At 33.8% G+C, this 20,022-nt stretch overlaps 1 long non-coding RNA gene across 4 annotated transcripts in view; it reads right to left on the bottom strand.

Annotated features, from left to right (window-relative positions):
• LOC141384443 (uncharacterized) overlaps positions 1-20,022 on the bottom strand; it is a 196,225-nt gene that overhangs the window by 132,533 nt on the left and 43,670 nt on the right. For 2 of the 4 annotated variants that reach the window (XR_012405414.1, XR_012405415.1), the window contains one exon: positions 15,444-15,574. The exons of the other annotated variants lie outside the window; for them this stretch is intronic. This is a non-coding gene — a long non-coding RNA (uncharacterized lncRNA). The remainder of the gene's footprint in view (positions 1-15,443; positions 15,575-20,022) is intronic. 4 annotated transcript variants of the gene reach the window in all.

The raw sequence follows: 20,022 nt of genomic DNA, 5'->3' as shown, positions 1-20,022 counted from the left end.
AAAAGATCCGTATATGGAAATGGGCATACCGTGAGCCTCAGACACCACTGTTTCCGCCGTTCTCACGTAAATTTCCTTAGTGTAAAACCCCGGTGGACATTTGGCCAATCAGAAGACAAAACAAACTGTGACGAGACTCACAGGTCACAGGTCAAACCTGGGCCCCGCCTACAAACACTGTAGCAGATCCCGGTTGCATCAAGTCGTGTAGATGCTGTGCTCAGCTGGATATAACTGCAAGTGTGAGGGGAAAGTTAGTGTTATTTTCTTTACCCAAAGATGAAACTGTAAAGAGTCAGTGTTGAGGTTTATTTTTGCAAAAATACCTCAGCATTAAAGCCCCAGCCTTGTGCTGTTCCTGTCATTTTTCTGATGAGTGCTTCTAGAATCTACACGCTTAAAACTGGGGATTCGTCGACCGTTTCTTAAAGGAAGAATCAGCAGGACCAGGGTTGGTGGTTGAAATTACGATTTTTTTGGGATATTTATGACGTTTTGTGGGATAAATAACAAAACGGAAGGGTGGCAGGAGATACGTCTGAAATACGTGAGACTCCCAGGAAAAACAGTAGTGTTGGCAGGTATGCTCACACATACACTATGCAATCTGACTACTTCAATATTGTTGATAAGCTGTGCTGGGCACTTCACTCTGTTTCACTCTGAACACTGTCGACCAATCGCAACAGGCTGCCATCGGTCCAACCAGCGCAGATTAGCTAAGCGTTAATGAGGGGTTTGGGAGCAAATAAATTGCTGAACGATTCATATGGGAGTCGCTGGGATAATTAGGTAAAAATAAATGCATATTATAAGACCATGAAAGTGTTTTTTGACCGTGCATGCATATCAGCCTGTTGTTGGAGACGGAAGGTAAGTCGAAGGAATATGAATAAGCTACACTTTAGCATTATGCTACATCAATTTGGACACAGATTTTCAGATTGTTGATTTTCTGAAATAATTGTGAAATAATCAGTCAATCAATCAAGATATAGAAATACAATTATATAAATCTATCTCAACTGGAAAGTTTTGCTCACCAATGATAACATTTGCCTAATATGTCAAATATCTTTTGCACATTTGGAAAGAATAATGACAAACAGTTAAAGAAATAGATTTGCTGGATCGGACACACATATTCAACCATTTGTTGAACCATACATCAGTATGCATGTCTGAGATGAAAACATATTAGTCAAGTTGTATCATTAAATGGTTCTGTTAAATCATAAATTATTTAGTCCTCTACCTTTCCTACTGGCCTTTTGTTTACACTTATTGCATTTTCTTTTGAATGAAAAACATAAGCTTGGACATTCTGCCCAAAATGTTTTTTTTGTTTTTTTTTAAGAGAAGAAAGAAAATGCGAGTGTAAAGGATAACAAAAGTTACATTTTGCATGCAATAATCTTTTGAAATCCAAGCAACTGAACATCAAAAAGCACATTTAAATGTGATACTTTTGAACTTTTCATTTCGTGACTGTAAAGGAGAAACGCTTATGTAACCAACTGAAAGGTCATTAAGAATTTATTAGAATAATGCTGGAGCTGAGATCAACAAAATAAGAGTTTCTTAATACTGAAGAGGGAAAGCCTGATGTTAAAATGATTAGAAAAGTATACTATTCATCTATCCATCCATCCATTTTATTCATACATCTATCGTTTTATCTATCCATTTATCCATCCATCCATCTATCTATTGTTTTACCCATCCATTTTTATCCATTTTTCCATCGATCCAGATATCTATCATCCATATATCTATCATTTTATCTATCCATCTATATACATCTATCTATTGCTTCTATCTATCTCCCAGTAATATATCCATCCCCATCATTTCATCTATCTATACATCTGTCCATCTGTTAATCCATATATTCATCTAGCCATCTATTTACACACCCATCCATCAATCTATCATTTTATTCATTTATCCATCTGTCTATCCGTTCATCCATCATTTTATCTACAAATCTGTCTAATTGTTTATCTGTCTATCTAGTTATCCATTCATATATCTATTGTTTTATCCATCCATCCATCCATACATACAGCTATCATTTTATCCATCCATTTAGATATCTATCCATCCATTGTTTTATCCATCCTTTTATCTATATATCTATCCATCTTTTTATCTATACATGTATACATCTGTCCATCTTTTTATCTGTACATCTATCCATGTGTCTATACACCCATCCATCTATCATTTTATCCATCTATCCATACATGCATGCATCCATCGTTTTACCTATACATCTGTTTATCTATTGTTTAATCCATCCATCTACCGTTTTATCCTGCCATCTATACATCCATCCATCCATCCATCTGATAGATATCTATCATTATTTTCCTTCAACCTTTTTGTGTGTGCCAGTTTTTCTATTCTATAAAGCAAAATAAAGTACAAATACATCACAATAAAAATGTCAAGAAAAGTACTAGCATTTCTGATTTTTTTTTTTGCTTCAGAATGTCATATTCACTTTTTAATTTCTTGATTATTGTTACCATTATTTTTAGTATAATGACCTGTGAACCTGTCATTTGTTTTTTGAATATCCCAAAGAAAGAAAGAAAGAAAGAAAGAAAGAAAGAAAGAAAGAAAGAAAGAAAGAAAGAAAGAAAGAAAGAAAGAAAGAAAGAAAGAAAGAAAGAAAGAAAGAAAGAAAGAAAGAAAGAAAGAAAGAAAGAACCTCATAATGAGAACTACTCCTGTGATCAATGTGCAACTATATATAAATATGCTTGCTACAGTAAACGACTGCTTCTATGATTAGACATATTTGGAATGGGGCAAACAATATAAATTAATAATTATGCATGGGACGAAGCATCACGGTGGTGCAAATAAACAAATAAATAAATGCACAAATACATACATAAAAAAACAAGATGCAAATCAGGAGAGCTTGATATCTGTGCTACTGGTTGGAGTTCACACAAAGTTCATTTATAACTTTCCTGCATTAATAACAGTCAATAAAGAAATGAACATAAAGGGACAAACAGTCAGTTCAATGAATGTGTTTCAATATCAACAAGTAGGATATCTCCAGTTTTCGAAGCTTTTAATGAGCAGTACATTGTGTTTGGGTTTTTATGGCGAATGTGGCTTTAAATGGAAGACGCAGTCACAGTCCTCACGAACACTCATTTCTCTTTCTTATTGCTTTGGGTTTTCATTATGAAAATGCTGCTTCACCCCATTAGCCATTTGGCACAATCATGAGCCAGTGTTCGCAGTGACAAAAAGCTTTTAACAACGACACATGGTTCATTTCTGTGTATTATGTTTGTCTTTATCTGACTAATGAATGTTGTCTACAAAGGGAAAACAAATACAGCCCTGTCTGATAAATGCATGGTTATTATAAATAAATAAATGAATAGCAAACAAGCTATTGTTTTATATATATATATATATATATATATATATATATATATATATATATATATATATATATATATATATATATATATATATATATATAAAACAATCATTATTATCTATTTATCAATTTATGAATGCAATCTAAAGGAAGTGACATCATTTAGACCTTTGGTGGAAAAAAGTGTAGACAAATGTACAGAAGTTACTGAAAGATAAGGTGATCAAACAAATTGTTCATTTATCAATTGCTGTTATGCTGCATGTTTTATCACACGTCTAACATGTTTCAGCTTGTTGCTAACATGTTTTAGCACATTACTACAAAACATTTCAGAATCGTTATAATAATTGAAAGACAACAACATTTAATATAATAATATATAACATAATAGCAATTTACAATGTTAAGGTCATGTAGTTTGTCATATAGATAAATAAAATAGAATAAAGTTAACTTTTTATGACATGATTTAGTATGTTGCTAACAAGTTTTAGCATTCTGACATAATTTAGAGAAGTGCTGTTGCTATGATGTTAACATATTTTAGGACAATGCTAGCTTTTTGCAAATTGTTAAAACGAATATCATGGTTTAGCATATCATGGTTTAAAGTGTTGAAAACTTGATTTACCATGATGTTAACTTACTAGAGTGTTTTATAATGTTGGCAGTATGTTGCTGACATATTTTATCCCAAAGCTTAATAGAATTTAAGGTTAATATGGTTAGCTAGGTTAGAATGGTCACTGTGTTCGTTGTAAATAGCTTGAATATGTTTTAAAATCTTGAAAGTTTAAAGATGTTAAGGTCATACAATGTACACCCAGTTGAAAAAAAAATCTTAAACCAGCCTAAGTTGGCTAGCTGGTTTTAGCTGGTAAACCAGCCTGGTTTTTGGAGAGGTTTTGGCCATTTCCAGGCTGGTTTCAGCCATTTCCAGGCTAGTCTTAGTTGGTCAGACTGGGAAATTAGCTAAAACCAGCTTGATCTTAGCCAGGCTGGGAGCCCAGTCAAAACCAGACATGTCCATCTTAAACCAGGCTGGTCAAGGTGGTTAAAGCTGATTATTTCCCAGCCTAACCAGCTACGAAATGGCTGGAAATAGCTGAAACCCCTCTAAAACCAGGCTGGTCAACCAGCTAAACCAGCAGGTTTAAGCTTTTTTTTCAGCAGGACAAACATTGCTAGCTTAATTAGAACATGATTTAGCACAATGCTAAGATTTTGTAGAACACGATTCCTATTATGCTAAAATGCTGTATACCTGTCAGCATTTTAGCGATTTGTAGCCATGTTGTTAACAAGTTTTAGCATACTGACAAAATGTGAAAAGTCCTGTTGCTATGATGTTAGTATATTTCAGAATAGTGCTAGCTTGTATAATATTGTTTAAACATGTGGACAATAAATTCAAGCATGTAGCTAACATGTTTTAATGTGTTAAAACCTTGATTTACAATGAGGTTAACTTGGATGTTTCATAATGCTTCTGAACAGCTTAAATAAGTTAATATTGTTTGATCATGCGGTTAGCATATTCTAGCATGTAGCTAACATGTTTTAACGAGTTGAAAACTTAATATAACATGAGGTTGCTAGCATATTTTAGCACATTGCTAGATAACATTTAAGGTTGATATGAACTTATCATGGTCACTGTGTTGCTTTTGAATAGCGTAAGTTTTAAAAGCTTGAAAGATTGAAGATTTTATTGTCATGAAATGAATGAGAACATTGTTAGCTTAATCATAAAATGATTTAGCATGATGTTAGCATTTTCTAGAACATTTATATTTTTATAGAACACTATATTTTCACAATGTGAATAGCATGTTTTGTTATTATTTCACCCAAATGTTATGAAACAGGATTATTATAAGGGAGACCAGTATGTTGGCTTGACAAGGGAAATGATTAATTGGGAATATTATTTAACCTGACTCCAAGAGGTTGGCATTTTCACCTTTTTCGAGTGTTAAGAGTGTTTAACCTTTCACAAAGTTGTACTCCATTTCTGTGCCTGCTCTCCTAATTGGCTCCTAATCTCCGTTTTTTAAAGAAAGATGGAATTGTATTTTACTCTCGTGTCTGGTTTCCCAATAACTAATGATATTACGTTTAATTTATATTCATATCACATTATCTAATCATACTGACACTCTTGAATGTGTTAGATTGGATTGTTTTAGCTTGTAGTAAGCATTATATTTCCCTGTGCTTGTGTGCAGTACAGTGTATGTGCTCAGCCTGGCGGTAAAAGATGTGTATATCTCACACTGATAGAGTAATGCTATATTCTCTGGAGAATTGTGTGTCAAGCTTGCGGAATGAAGGTCGAATTCTCAGCCTCCCAAAACAACAAGGCAAAGTCACAAATGAAATGAGATCTGACAATCTTTCTGCATAACAACCTAATGTGTCAGTTGTCGCAGCCCTGTTCGATGTCCACCATGTTCTGGAAAGTACAAGCTCAGCACTATAAACTGCTGGTCTGTGTGTCAAATGCCATATCAGCCGTGATTCCTGAATTCCGAGACAAATGAGTTTTTGGACTACAAAGCTCAGAGGTCTCGCTCTTGTATCTGGATATTCGCCATTGGGAAATTATAATAACGTTAAAATGCGTAAAGAGGGTCAAATAAATAAATAAATGCCACTGAAACTTAAAATGCTTTTGGCTTTTGGGACAATCTATATCAGGCTGAAAAGGGTCTATGGTGGTTGTTGGTTTCAAAACAGTTGACAAACCCCTGTGCGATTTAATTTAATTGGTTTCTTCGGCTAAATTAGTATTTGTCTGAAGAAATTAATCAAGTTCATGAGAGTAAATCCTTGAAGCACAGTACTTTAACATTATGTCTGTTTTACTGTGAAAAGCACGATAATTGAGCTCCACACAAGTTGGTCAACACTATCAGTTACAGCAGTGGTCTCCAACCCCCCGGCCGCGGACTGGTACCAGTCCGTGGATTAATTGGTATCGGCCCACATGAGAAATCCTTAATTATTTCCTTTTTATTTATCATCTGAATCTAAATGATCTTTTATTTAAAAAAATCTTTTATTTAGAAAAATGTCCGTATTCTCTTGGTTACATTTCGGTCACTCTAGCGCCTAAATTAAACCCACAAGCTAGGAAAATGAGTTAGACACAGATGTCTTGAGAAAAGGCCCAGTGAGGGACCCGTGAATTGCCAAGGAATGGATCTGCAACCTACTTGTCAACAAATCAGGTGAATCCACCATGTCTGTGCAAGAAGATCAACTGCTGGAGATCGCAAATGATGGCAGCCGTTTACATTCCGCATATTTTTCTGCTTCGTTATTTTTATGGAGGCATGTGGCTTGTGCGGTGCAACCAGTTGAAAACATCTTAAGAATGCAGCAAGAGCACTGCAAGTTACATGACAAAAATTGACCGATCAGCTTCATATTTTCATATGAGGTTGGGGACCCCTGAATTACAGTACATGCAGTGTGCAATTGACTATTGCGGGTTAGCCTGTTTTTTAGTAGTTTGTGTATTAAATGCCTCTGTGATCAAAATTGATATATTTAATTCAATTATACGTCTAATTTATTAATCAAACTTCACTCTGTAAAATAGTTTTGCTGCGTCTTCAAACTATACTGACTACAGACTAATGAGCTGAAACAACACAATATGTATAATATGTATAAATATTACAGTTTTTTTTTTTTTTTTTTTTTGTAACCACACTGACATAGACGCCTCCAGCAGCCTAAATGTTGCTCGAGTTGGTTTTTATGTATGGACGATATATATTGCATCACTAAAAATAATTGAAGTCATGTTCCAGTGTTGTGCGATAAGATGATATATTGATTATTGTGGCAGGCCTAATTATGGGTTTGAGTATAACGTTAATATTTGTTTTATTCAATAAATGTGTGATAACAGTTTCTGTTCTGTTCTGTTCAGTTTCTCTAAACTTTTGTCATTTAAAGCCTTTTAAAATATAATCAGGATTACAAACTACATCTGTTTGTAATCATAAATCATCCATTTCATAAAAAAAAATAAAAAATAAAAAAAATCACCAAATATTGATTCCTTAACTCTTAACTTCTGAAATGTAACACTTTGCAATTGTTTTGTCAAAGTGAATATTTAAAAACATAGCATATTTTCATTTGATGTTAAACAATGCACTTTTGTAAATTGGGTTGGGAAGCTTCTGCAAAGCAAATCAAGACTAGCTACAATATATAAGGCTGCAGCATATTCTAAAATGTCCATCTACTGGAGTGACACACACCTTAAGACTTAACTATCTCAGATACTGTCTTACTTAATGTGCTTGTTTAGAAACAACCCACAGACAGGAGAAACACACATCAACATCAAGCGATAAGCCCTGCGAAATCCAACAGAAAAGCCTTTCCTTTCTAAACTATGACATTTGGTGTAGAAAAGCGAGCGCTCCTGAGACCAATCAAGATTACGTTGGAGGTCATGGACTTCCCACAGGCGTTCAGGCACTAATACCGATAACCCTTAGTCTTACCTGTGTCCATCAAACCTTGCACTTTAATCACTAACAAACAATAAAACAAACTCTGAGCAGAAAAAAGGTCACCGCTCAAACTTAAGGTTTACTATGAAACATGTTTTTTTGTTTTTGTTTTGGTAGTTATAACAGCACTGATGACTTTTAATTATTTTGAAACAGTGAAAAGGTCATTGTGTAGTTTACAAACGCTGGAGGAAAAGACGATTGAAACTGGTGAACGTGGCAAATGTCTGAGTTTGATTACAAGGTGAAAGATGTCAAGGTGAATTCTTGACTTTGAGAACAATCAGTCCAAGCAGCAGGGGTTTGAGGGGTTAATGGCACTCGATTTTGGATTCTTCATAGCCATTGATTTCTTAAAATGGAAAAAGAAAACCGAACATTTCGAAAGGGAAAATTGCAGTCTTCTTGATGTGATGAAAACATAGTTTAGAAGAATAAAGCTTGGTGTATTGGTTACATGTACACTTGAATGAGTGAATGTTTGTTTAAAGAGGACCTATTATGTAAAAATTACTTTAATGAGGGGTTTAAACACGGTTGTTTGGAAAAAGTAAATATAACCAGCTTCTAATGGTAAAAATGTATGTTTTTATAAACCCACTTGACAAAAACAGTCTTCAGAAACATTTTGATTGACATTATACCTTAGTACATGTCATCAGAGGGGGAAAGATCCGCACATTAGTGACCATCTCTCCCTCATTAGCATAGGACGTTGATCCTGTTTTGGAATCTGCCACAATGCTGACACATAGGCATTTGTAGCTCCGCCCTTTTTTTGAAAATAGCACCTCATTTGAATTTAAAGCAGTCACCAAAACGACACAATTAGGATCAAAGTCTTAAAGGGGCAGTTCCGAAGACTTATAAAACATTATTGTGTGGCATTTTTGCTATATTTCACTTGCACACTCTAGGGACATCAGATACTTATTTAACATCTTGGAATAGGAGCTTCTTAAATATTTGCAAGGATATTATGTTATTTGTATGCCTTAGAAGAGTTGAAAACTTCAAGAAAAAGTTCTTTTAATTGATGAGCAGGAAAAAAATTTTTCAGATCTCAAATTTTTCTCGCGAGTTGCCATTTGCGCCTGCTGTTCTTGTGTAAATCCACCAGAGGCCGCTGTTGACTGACTGAAAGACCAAATTTTTATTTTAGATTTTTACAGTTTTTGCGAATCCACCAGAGGTCACTGTGTACCCTTTTTCAGATCTTAAATTTCCCTCGCGGGTGCCATTTGCGCCTGCTGTTCTTGTGTAAATCCACCAGAGGACGCTGTCGACTGACTGACAGACTTTTTTTTTTCAAGTTTTTGTTTTTGAGAATCCACTAGAGGTCGCTATGTACACTCAAATTTCACACAGATCTCAAATTTTTTTCACCAGTGAAATTCAGGCCGGCTGTTCTTGTGTAAATCCACCAGAGGCCTCTGTTGACTGACTGACCGAATTATTATTTTTATTTTTTTTACAGTTTTTGCGAATCCACCACAGATGACTGTGTACCCTTTTTCAGATCTTAAATTTCTCTCGTGAGTGCCATTTGCACCTGCTGTTCTTGTGTAAATCTACCAGAGACTGCTGTTGACTGACAAACTTTTTTTTTGTTTTTGTATACAGTTTTGTTTCTCAAATCCACAAGAGGTTGCTGGTAATCCTTTTTTCATATCTCAAATTTCTAACGCCAGTGCCATTGACGCCATTGCTGTTCTCATGTAAACCCAGAGGCCGCTGTTGACTGTCTTTTTTTTTTTTTTTTACAGTTTTTATTTTCGTTAATTCACCAGAGGTCGCTCTGTATGCTCAACGGAACTGTTTTTTAATCGGACTCAAATGCCGTTATCGCAGTCAACTCCTCTCTGTATTATCACACCACCCTGTAGCATTCGTTTTAGAAACAAAATGCAACCATGCGTGGCTCTGGCTACATAATTCGCGCTCTCCAGAAACGTATAGGGGGATGCATTTTCACAATGTGCTCGTGTCGAAATATTGATGTCTGTTTAAAGCTTGTACTACTCAACTTTACAACAAAAACAGCAGATAGGGCCAAGCCATATCCACATCCCATGATTGATATCCCAACATTTGTCTTAAATTATCCAGCCGCACCAACTATAATTGGAATTTAAGTTGCACAGATGGGCTAGTCTTTGACGAAACATGCTTCTTAGTAACATTAGCAATGTTGCAATGGCTTCATTCAGGAACCAGCTGTTTTTTTCAGCGCACGCACAAAAAAGTAATGTCTGATTTGGCCCAGCAGCGACAAAAGCACATCTGTTCTTATCTGGAAACAGTAATTTATTCTCCATCCACGTATGGTACAAGTTTTTTGGGGGGTAGAAATATGAAATTGGCCATTTTACCCTGCTTAAAAAACACTAGCATGGAAACTACAAGAAATTGGCTGAAATCAAATCTATGTATAATACAGAGCGCTCACCGAAGATGAAAAATAAATTGGAATAAAAATGAAAAAACAGATGCTTTTAATTCTTTTCCATAGTGTAAAAGGCCTCATTGATTATAACGAGTGCAATATAAGCTCCATATGCAGCATAACATATCTACGTGACAGCTATCAAGTGCATTTCCATCAGCTCTTCATATAAATGTTCTGATTTGACCTGATCAGCGATCAGCATAGTAATGCTGCAGTGCTTTCCTCCACATACGCGCCCTCGCAGACGACTAATTAACACAGACACGCAGACAGAAAGTAGATGACGGTGATTGATGAGGGCAGCGACTCTCTCTGGCCATTATCTGCTCAAAAGAAATTAAAGCTGACTGATTAGTCATCTTTCTAGTGTCACTCAGTCTCTGTGGTGATCTCAGACACAGATATGGTTTGATGGTGTAAATAGAGGGCAAATTCATTGTATGAGGTGCATGTGGGATTTCTGTTCATAAGACTCTTAAAGCAATTTCATAATGGGACGGTTCTGGTTTCTTTGGTGAACAAACGTGCAGTTAAAATGAAAGAAAATGCATTCGATTTTGATTGTTTTCAGCTAGTTTTGACTGTGTTTTTACCATGATTTTTTCACATGAGAGGTTTTCTACAAATTATCATTTGAAACCTGAAAAAATGTATGATAAAAGTCTGTTTACTTAACCTTAAGCGTACAATCACACTGGTGTGATCAGCCTTGGTTGTTCCCTAAATTAAACAATCACACCGGTGTGATTAGAAAGTTCAGAGCGCACGTCATCTACTGCTAAAATTCAAATCTGACAGCGCATACTGAAGCACAGAAAGAGGTGTGCAGGGCTTGTCATAAATCACAATTTATCCCTCCTTTCAAACGAATACCGCTTATTTAAGGTTTCAGACATTCAGATACACATAACTACAAGCAAAACATACAATTTAAGGTTTGTAAAATACATGAAAATGTCAATGAAGATGGCAATAATAATTATTTTTGAAAATAACTTTGTTCACGTAAGATACACAGTTCAAGTTACCAGAATATTGTCTCTATTTCTCGTCCAGATAAAAAGTTGATTTCCTTTATGTATTTCAGAAAATAAAATAAATAAATAAATATGACATTAATCCAGCAGCTCAGATCTCTTCTGCTGTAGTTGCTAGATAGGATACAGCTGCAATTCCATGTTCTCGAGGAGTATTTATATTATTTATTATATTACAAATTATTTGTATTTTATTAGCCTCTATCACTATCTAAACCCAACCCCCATAAGATTGTAAAAAAATTATTTGTTGTACAGCGTCAAAAAAAATATACTTTATTGATGTGAGTATTATGAGTTGTATTATTATTATTATTATTATTATTATTATTATTATTATTATTATTATTATTATTATTCATTTTATTAATATTAATAATATTATTAATATTATATATACATATATACATATATATAGTAATAGTAAAAAAAAGTTATTGTTACTTTTAATTCAGAATTCTGACTTTTTACAACAGAATCATAACTTAAGTTTGTTTCTCAATAGTGAGATAATTGTCAGAATTGTGAGATAAACCACATTTCAGCAAGACAATAATCCAAAACACAGCTGAGGAAACTCTCAAAAACTTTCAGGGAAAGAAAATCAAGCTGTAGAATGGCCCAGCCAATCACCTGAACTGAATACAATAGAAAATATAGAATAAAGCTCAGATTTGATAGACAAGACCAACAAAAGATTTTTACATTCTGTTAAAGTCTGTGCTTCATCCTCCACATGAGATGCCTTTAAGCTGCCAGCACCGGGAAAAAAAAGCCTTTTATATAAAGTATCAAATAAGTATCAATAGTTAAGCACTTTCTCCTTGTGCCATTTCATTGTTATTACACGGAACACATTTTTTAGATTTTTTTTGTCTTGTTTTATTTTTATGTTTGTATTGTTTTGGGCTTTTAGCAAAATCTGGTTCAATTCCATGTCAACAGCTCCTTTGGAAATATTATTCCCAGGAAGAAAAACATAACTTGTTCAATACCCATTTCCCCTACTGTATACTATATATACAGTTGAAGTCAGAATTATTTCCCCCATATATATATATATATATATATATATATATATATATATATATATATATATATATATATATATATATATATATATATATATATATATATGCTTTTTACAGCATTTTGATTCACTCAAGTAGTTCATTCTCTTTATTTATTTATTTTTTCCTTGCTTCACAGCCCGAATGACCAAATCCTCACATTCAGACATTCAGATGGAAAGGTGTTGCAAGTATTCATTTAGCAGATGCTTTTATCCAAAGTGACTTTCAGTACACAGTTTATAAGCGCAATCGCCCTGGAGCAACCTGGAGTTACAGTAAGTGCTCCACTCGAGGGCTCAACGCTGATGGCTTCTGCTTCACTCCTAATGCTTTTCCAACCAGCTATTAGCTTCAGCAATTGCGTCACATTCCCAAGGGATTTCGCAGACTATTTGAAGCAAAATACCCACACAGACCCGAGAAAAAGTTATAATCTGATACCTTTTAGTTCAAAAAAGACATCCCGGAGAGTTATTATTTGTACTGTACATGATACCTTGATGACTTGTTTTATTCAAGGACAAAATAAAGGTTGGCAAATGTGCTACCAAGTATGACTCCTAAGTAACAATGTTTGAACTGTGACTATAAGAATGTATACAGTAGAACTATTAAATCCTGTATACTGTGTTGGAATGTGTTAAAATACAAAAGCCTGCCTGTAGCATGTGATCACAACCTACACAACTCCAAATCTGAATGTTTGCATAACTATTGAAACATGAAAGCTTGTTTAATTAGTGCTGAATGTTCTAATGGAGTAATGATGGAGTTTTATGAGCATCTGGGGAGTTTACACAACAGCTGTGAAGCGTCAATCGTCGATGCTAATGTTAGGTCCATTTTGCTCTTGGATGTCAAATTTGATGAATTATTAATTTGTCATTATTTGCTCTTGTGTTCTCTAATGAATCAACTCAGTTAGTGGATAATGGACTGTTAACCCTGAATGAAGATAGTTTGACATTCCCAAGCCAAAGAGAGTTTTGTACCAAATTTTTGACCATTAAATATTTTAGCTGTGCTGTAAATATCATTTTGTGTTAGGACAACATAAAGGAATCAAATTAGCTTTAAAGCTCTACAAATTTAAGTGCAGTGTCAAAATGTTTAAAACCACACAAGGCAGAGAAAATCATGAGGTAATTTTTTTTGTTTTTTGGGGGTGAACCTCCCTTAACTATTAAACACAGAAAGGCAAATTTTCATAATTGCATCTTGCATTACTAAATTAGACCATTCACGATTGTATCTCTTGGTCAATTCATCTGAATAAATTCTCCAAAAAACACCATTTTCAAGTTATGTTCAGCCTTCTTGCGTTTTCAGTGGTGTAATGACAATCCTTTTGGGCTATTTCGTCTATCAGAAAAATGTAATTTCATGAGCTCTGCTTGTGATAAGAGATCAATTATTTGATTATTCCAAAATATTCCGAGGATCTTTGTTTCTCACTCTCCTTCAGTCACTTGTCTTGCTCTTTCAATTTGGCGAGGATGTTTTAACGAAGCTATAAATACCCTGTATAAATAGCTATAAGCCCTGTTTAAAAGCACAGAACAATAGTATAATCTTCTGTGATCTGCCTCATATCAACTGAACCAGCGCTATTTGTGTGAGTCACACTGAAATGGATATCTGCGTCTGTTTCAATTCATGAAATTCATCTGTAAATGCGGCAGTACTTTGAATGTTTAAGTAGTATACATGTATTGGATGGAGTCCGTGGTTATACACTAAATCTATTTGCGAGTATTTTGATGTCACTGTTTATATATATATATATATATATATATATATATATATATATATATATATATATATATATATATATATATATATACACACACACACACACACACACACACACACACACACACATATATATATACATACATATATATATATATATATATATATATATATATATATATATATATATATATATATATATATGTATATATATATATATATATATATATATATATATATATATATATATATATATATATATACATATATATATATATATATATATATATATATATATATATATATATATATATATATATATATATACACATATATATATATATATATATATATGTATATATATATATATATATATATATATATATATATATATATATATATATATATATATATATACATATATATATATATATATATATATATATATATATATATATATATATATATATATACATATACATATATATATATACATATACATATATATATATATATATATATATATATATATATATATATATATATACATATACATATATATATATATATATATACATATATATATATATATATATATATATATATATATATATATATATATATATATATATATATATATATACATATATATATATATATATATATATATATATATATATATATATATATATATATATATATATATATATATATATATATATATATATATATATATAGGGCTTGACATTAACACCCGCCAAATGCGGGTAGATTTCCACTATGGCGGGTAAGACAACTACTCCCACTAGCCACTTTAGCTGGTTAAAATAATTTTAATGTGCAGTTTTCTTAAAAACAGGGTACGACAATACAGATGGCCCATTATGTGTGCAAATGTGATCAATCAAGAAGCAGCATGACTGACAAAACTAATTGTGTTCGGGCTAGCAAAAGAAAACTGGTGACTTTGAAACAGACTGGACAAAAAGCGATGGTTGCACACCCACAGTCCTGCTGCTTTTAAGAGCTCAAGATTTAAAAAATAAATATCCTTAAGTAAACTGTTTCGTGGACATTTCTGAAGTCTGCAAATTATGTAGCCGGAAGTACGTATGGCTGCATTTCATTTTTTAAGCAAACTCTACGGGATGGTGTGACGCTATTTCTTTTTGTGCTTACCTGCTGAACGCTTACCTCCGTGTGGACGGCTTTCCCGCTGCAACCAGTTTGTCCAGTTAGCTTGTCGTGTACGTCGGCATACTTAAGATGCAGAGAGGAGTTTACCACGACAATGACAACTGGGTTTGAGTCTGGGGAAGAGCAGTTCCAGAAATCAGGTAAGACAAAAACAGAATCCAAAAAATCAAATAAACAAGTGAATAGCAGGGTGAGAATGTGGTAAAATCCAAAAATGTGGTAAAAATCAGACAAGGGCTTTTCTTTTTCTGGACGGCTTTTGAAAATCGTTGGTTGGGTTTAGGGAAGTAAGTGGGTGCATGGGTCAATCGGTAAAATTGGTTGGGTTTTGGGAAGGAGGAGGGTGGGTCAGTCTATTGGCCGGTCGCTCAGTTAATCATTCAGTTATTCAGTCAGTCAGACAGACGGTTGTCGACAGTGGCCTCAGGTGGGTTTCCACGAGAACAGCATGGGCGTGAACGACACTCAAGAGAGATATTCGAGATACAAAAAAACGCACACAGCGGCCTCTCGTGGATTTGTGAAAACAAAAACTGCAAAAATACGTACCTCCCAGGACGTATTTAACGGTCTCCATAAATGGACTACGTTTTCAGAATGGTTGAGTAAAAGTGTCACGGATGCATGATGTCAAACTCCGGGTATGTTTTACTGCGTGTCTTGTCTGTCAAATTGTCCCTTCCTGTGTACTTCTTGGTATATCGCTGAAATTCTCCTCAATTGTAAGTCGCTGTGGACAAAAGAGTCTGCTAAATGACTGAATGGAAATGTGTCTGTGCTTGGCGCATCTTTGTTTTTTGACAATATAAAAACTTGTATATAATATAAAGGTCTTGCAGTGTGATATGGGAATCATGTGCAGTCTGACATGCAACAATCATTAGGATCATTAAAAATCATATAGTATGAGCTGGGCTTTGGTGTGTCGTGGCCCTAAACAGACCATTCAGTCAGAGCGATATTTCTCTTCGACACTAATGGACCAACCTGGCAAAAACTAACCAACTAATGTCAATTCTGGAGACAAATGATCTCTAATAGCTTGGAGTGTGAGAGTCGTAAGGACACGCAGATCAACTGAGGTCACGTTAAAGATTTCAACTCGAAACTTCGGAGAAATTCCAGGAACGAACAGTCAGAGCTCACACAGTTTAAAACCTCTCTCTTTTAACTTGCACGTCTTTGGTTATCAAAAATCAATTCCATGAGAAGCGTGTTTGATATGTGAGTCAAGGGACCCCAAATGAGCGGGCTTGTCAGTATACTGAAGCAGATAATATTCCTCTGCTTAGATCTTGGGGAAAATCGAAGTCTCCAGTGAGAGTCCTTCAGTGAACAGCTGACATTAACAGACACTAAAACTCTCCTGTCCACAACCTCCTCATTATCATCACCTTCAACTGATGATGGTCCCTTTTTATTTATTTTTTTCTAGCATTAACTGATTAGGCTAAAAGGAAGCTCTGCAAGATAAGAAGGAGCTGATTACTGTACTTCATTAGCCACCATGTACAGTAATTGCCAAAGATTTCAGTGATGCAATCATTTAAATGCTTGCATGTACAATTATACAATAGTTCTTAGATTTAGACAAAATTACTGACCCACTTTTGCTGTCAGAACTAATTTAATTCTTCATTAAGGTCATTACTCTGAAACTTTGTGTGATTGATACATATATAAACTTTAAGGTCCAGATTGATTCAAATTTAAAGAAGCAAAAGTGTTTAATTTCTATTTTATATATTGAGATTTGTAGGTAGAAGTTTAAGTAGCATTGCGTAAAGTCAACCCAAGTCATCTTTTTTTTATTCACTCAGAAATAAAGGTATACATAAGCTGTCCCTAGCATATCCTTTAAAAAGGTACACTTTGTTCTAACAAAAAAGGATCCATAGTGGTACCTTAAAGTTAATACTTAGAGCAGTGGTTCTCAAACTGTGGTACGTGTACCCCTAGTGGTACGCCGGGTTCCTTCTAGTGGTACTCGGAGAAATGAAATATGTCATGTACATGCCACATATATTTCAAAATTTATCAAAAATTATTTATATAATATGCCATACATGACATTTAGCCTATATTTCTGAGTTTATCTGCCATGTTTTTTTTAACTGTGCAGAGTGGTAGCTGCTTTACTGGGCCTACTGCGCTGTATTTCAATACTGCTCATTTTGGTGGTACTTGGAGAGACAATTTTTTTCTGAGGTGGTACTTGATGAAAAAAGTTTGAGAACCTCTGACTTAGAGTGATTATACTGTACCTTCAAATTATTTATTACTACCTCCTGGATCCATATCCGTTCCCTTATGTTAAACTATTACCTAAAAGGTCCATATTGTATACCTTGAATATATATTAGTACCTAAAGGATGCATATTGGTTCCCTTAAGCTATATGTTAATACATACAGGATCCATATTGGTTTCCTTAAGTTATATGTTAGTACATACTAGATCCATATTGGTTCCCTTAAGTTATATATTGGTACATACAGGATCTATATTGGTTCCCTTAAGTTATGTATTAGTACATAAAGGATGCATATTGGTTCCCTTAAGTTATGTTAGTAAATACAGGATTCAAATTGGCTCCCTTAAATTATATATTAGTGCAGGCCATGTATTGTACATACAAGTTATACATTAGTACCTAACAATCCATATTGGCTCCCTTAAGTTATTAGTACCTAAAGGATGCATATTGGTTCCCTTAAGTTGTATGTTAGTACATACAGGATCCATATTAGTTCCCTTAAGTTATATATTAGTACAGGCTCCGGATTGTACATACAAGTTAAATATTAGTACCTAAATTATCCATATAGGTTTCCTTAAGTTATATATTAGTACCTAAAGGAAGCATATTGGGTCCCTTAAGTTATAAATTACTACATACAGGATTTAAATTGGTTCCCATAATATATATATTGTACTTACATGATCCATATTGGATCCCTTAAGTTATATATTAATTTCTAAAGGATCAATGGATCAATCAATGTTGGTTTCCTTCATATATATTAGTACCTAAATCGATACCTTACACATTATTACCTAAAGGATCCACATTGGTATCTTAAAGCTACACATTAGTACCTAAAGGATCAACATTGGTATCTTAAAGCTACACATTAGTACCTAAAGGATCAACATTGGTATCTTAAAGCTACACATTAGTACCTAAATGATCAACATTGGTATCTTAAAGCTACACATTATTACCTAAAGGATCCACATTGATACCTTAAAGCTACACATTATTACCTAAAGGATCCACATTGATACCTTAAAACTACACATTATTACCTAAAGGATCCACATTGATACCTTAAAGCTACACATTATTACCTAAAAGATCCACATTGATACCTTAAAACTACACATTATTACCTAAAGGATCCACATTGGTATCTTAAAGCTACACATTAGTACCTAAAGGGTCTATATTGGGCCCCTTAAATTTTATATTAGTACCTAAATGATCAATATTGGTTCACTTAAGTTTTATATTAGTACATGATGGATTAATACTGGTTGCCTAAGGTTATATACAGTATTAGTACCTTATGGATCCATATTACTTCCCTTAAGTTACATATTAATGCCTAATAAATCCATATTGGTTTCCTTAAGTTATATATTAGTACAGACTCCATATTGTGGATATAAGTTAATTATTAGTACCTAAAAGACCTATATAGGTTACCTCAATTAGTACCTCAATGATCCATATTGGGTCCCTTTAGGCTATTTATTAATATCTAAAGCAGGGGTGACCAATCCTGCTGGTGGAGATCTACCTTCCTGCAGATTTCAGTTGCAACCCATATCAAACACACCTGCCTGTAATTACCAAGTGCTGTTCAGCTCTAAACTAATTGGTTTAGGTGTGTTTGTTCAAGGTTGGAGCTGAAATCTGCAGGAAGGTAGATCTCCAGGAACAGGGTTGATCACCCCTGATCTAAAGGATCAATATTGGTTCTCTTCATATAAATTAGTACCTAAATTGATATCTTACAGCCGCATATTACCTAAAGGATCCATATTGGTATATTAAAGCTACATATTAGTACCTAAAGGGTCCATATTGGGCCCCTTGCATTTTAGTACCTAACTGGTCCATATTGCACTTTAAAGTTATATATTAAGACCTAAATGATCAATAATTGTTCCCTTAAGTTTATATCAGTACATAATGGATTCATACTGGTTCCCTTAAGTTACTGTATATACAGTATTAGTACCTTATGGATACGTATTTGCTCATTTACGTTAGGTAGGTGGATAGATGGATGAATAATACATAAATTATGCATTATTATCTATTCATATTTGTACCTGAAAGTTATAAAATAGTACCTAATGGACATATATTATACAATAAAGATGCATATTAATACCTAAAAAGTACAAAAAAAAAGTACTTTTTGAAAGTGTACCGCTTCAGTGAAAGCTTTTGCACATTTATTTTGACATTTACGAGTTTAGATTGTCAAATCTGCTAGATGAACTGAAAAAAAGCAATAAAAAGCCATACCAATATTTCAGATCATAACAT

Source organism: Danio rerio, chromosome 1, assembly GCF_049306965.1.
Source record: "Danio rerio strain Tuebingen ecotype United States chromosome 1, GRCz12tu, whole genome shotgun sequence".
Lineage (NCBI taxonomy): Eukaryota > Metazoa > Chordata > Actinopteri > Cypriniformes > Danionidae > Danio > Danio rerio.
This window is presented reverse-complemented; position numbering and strand designations above follow the sequence as displayed.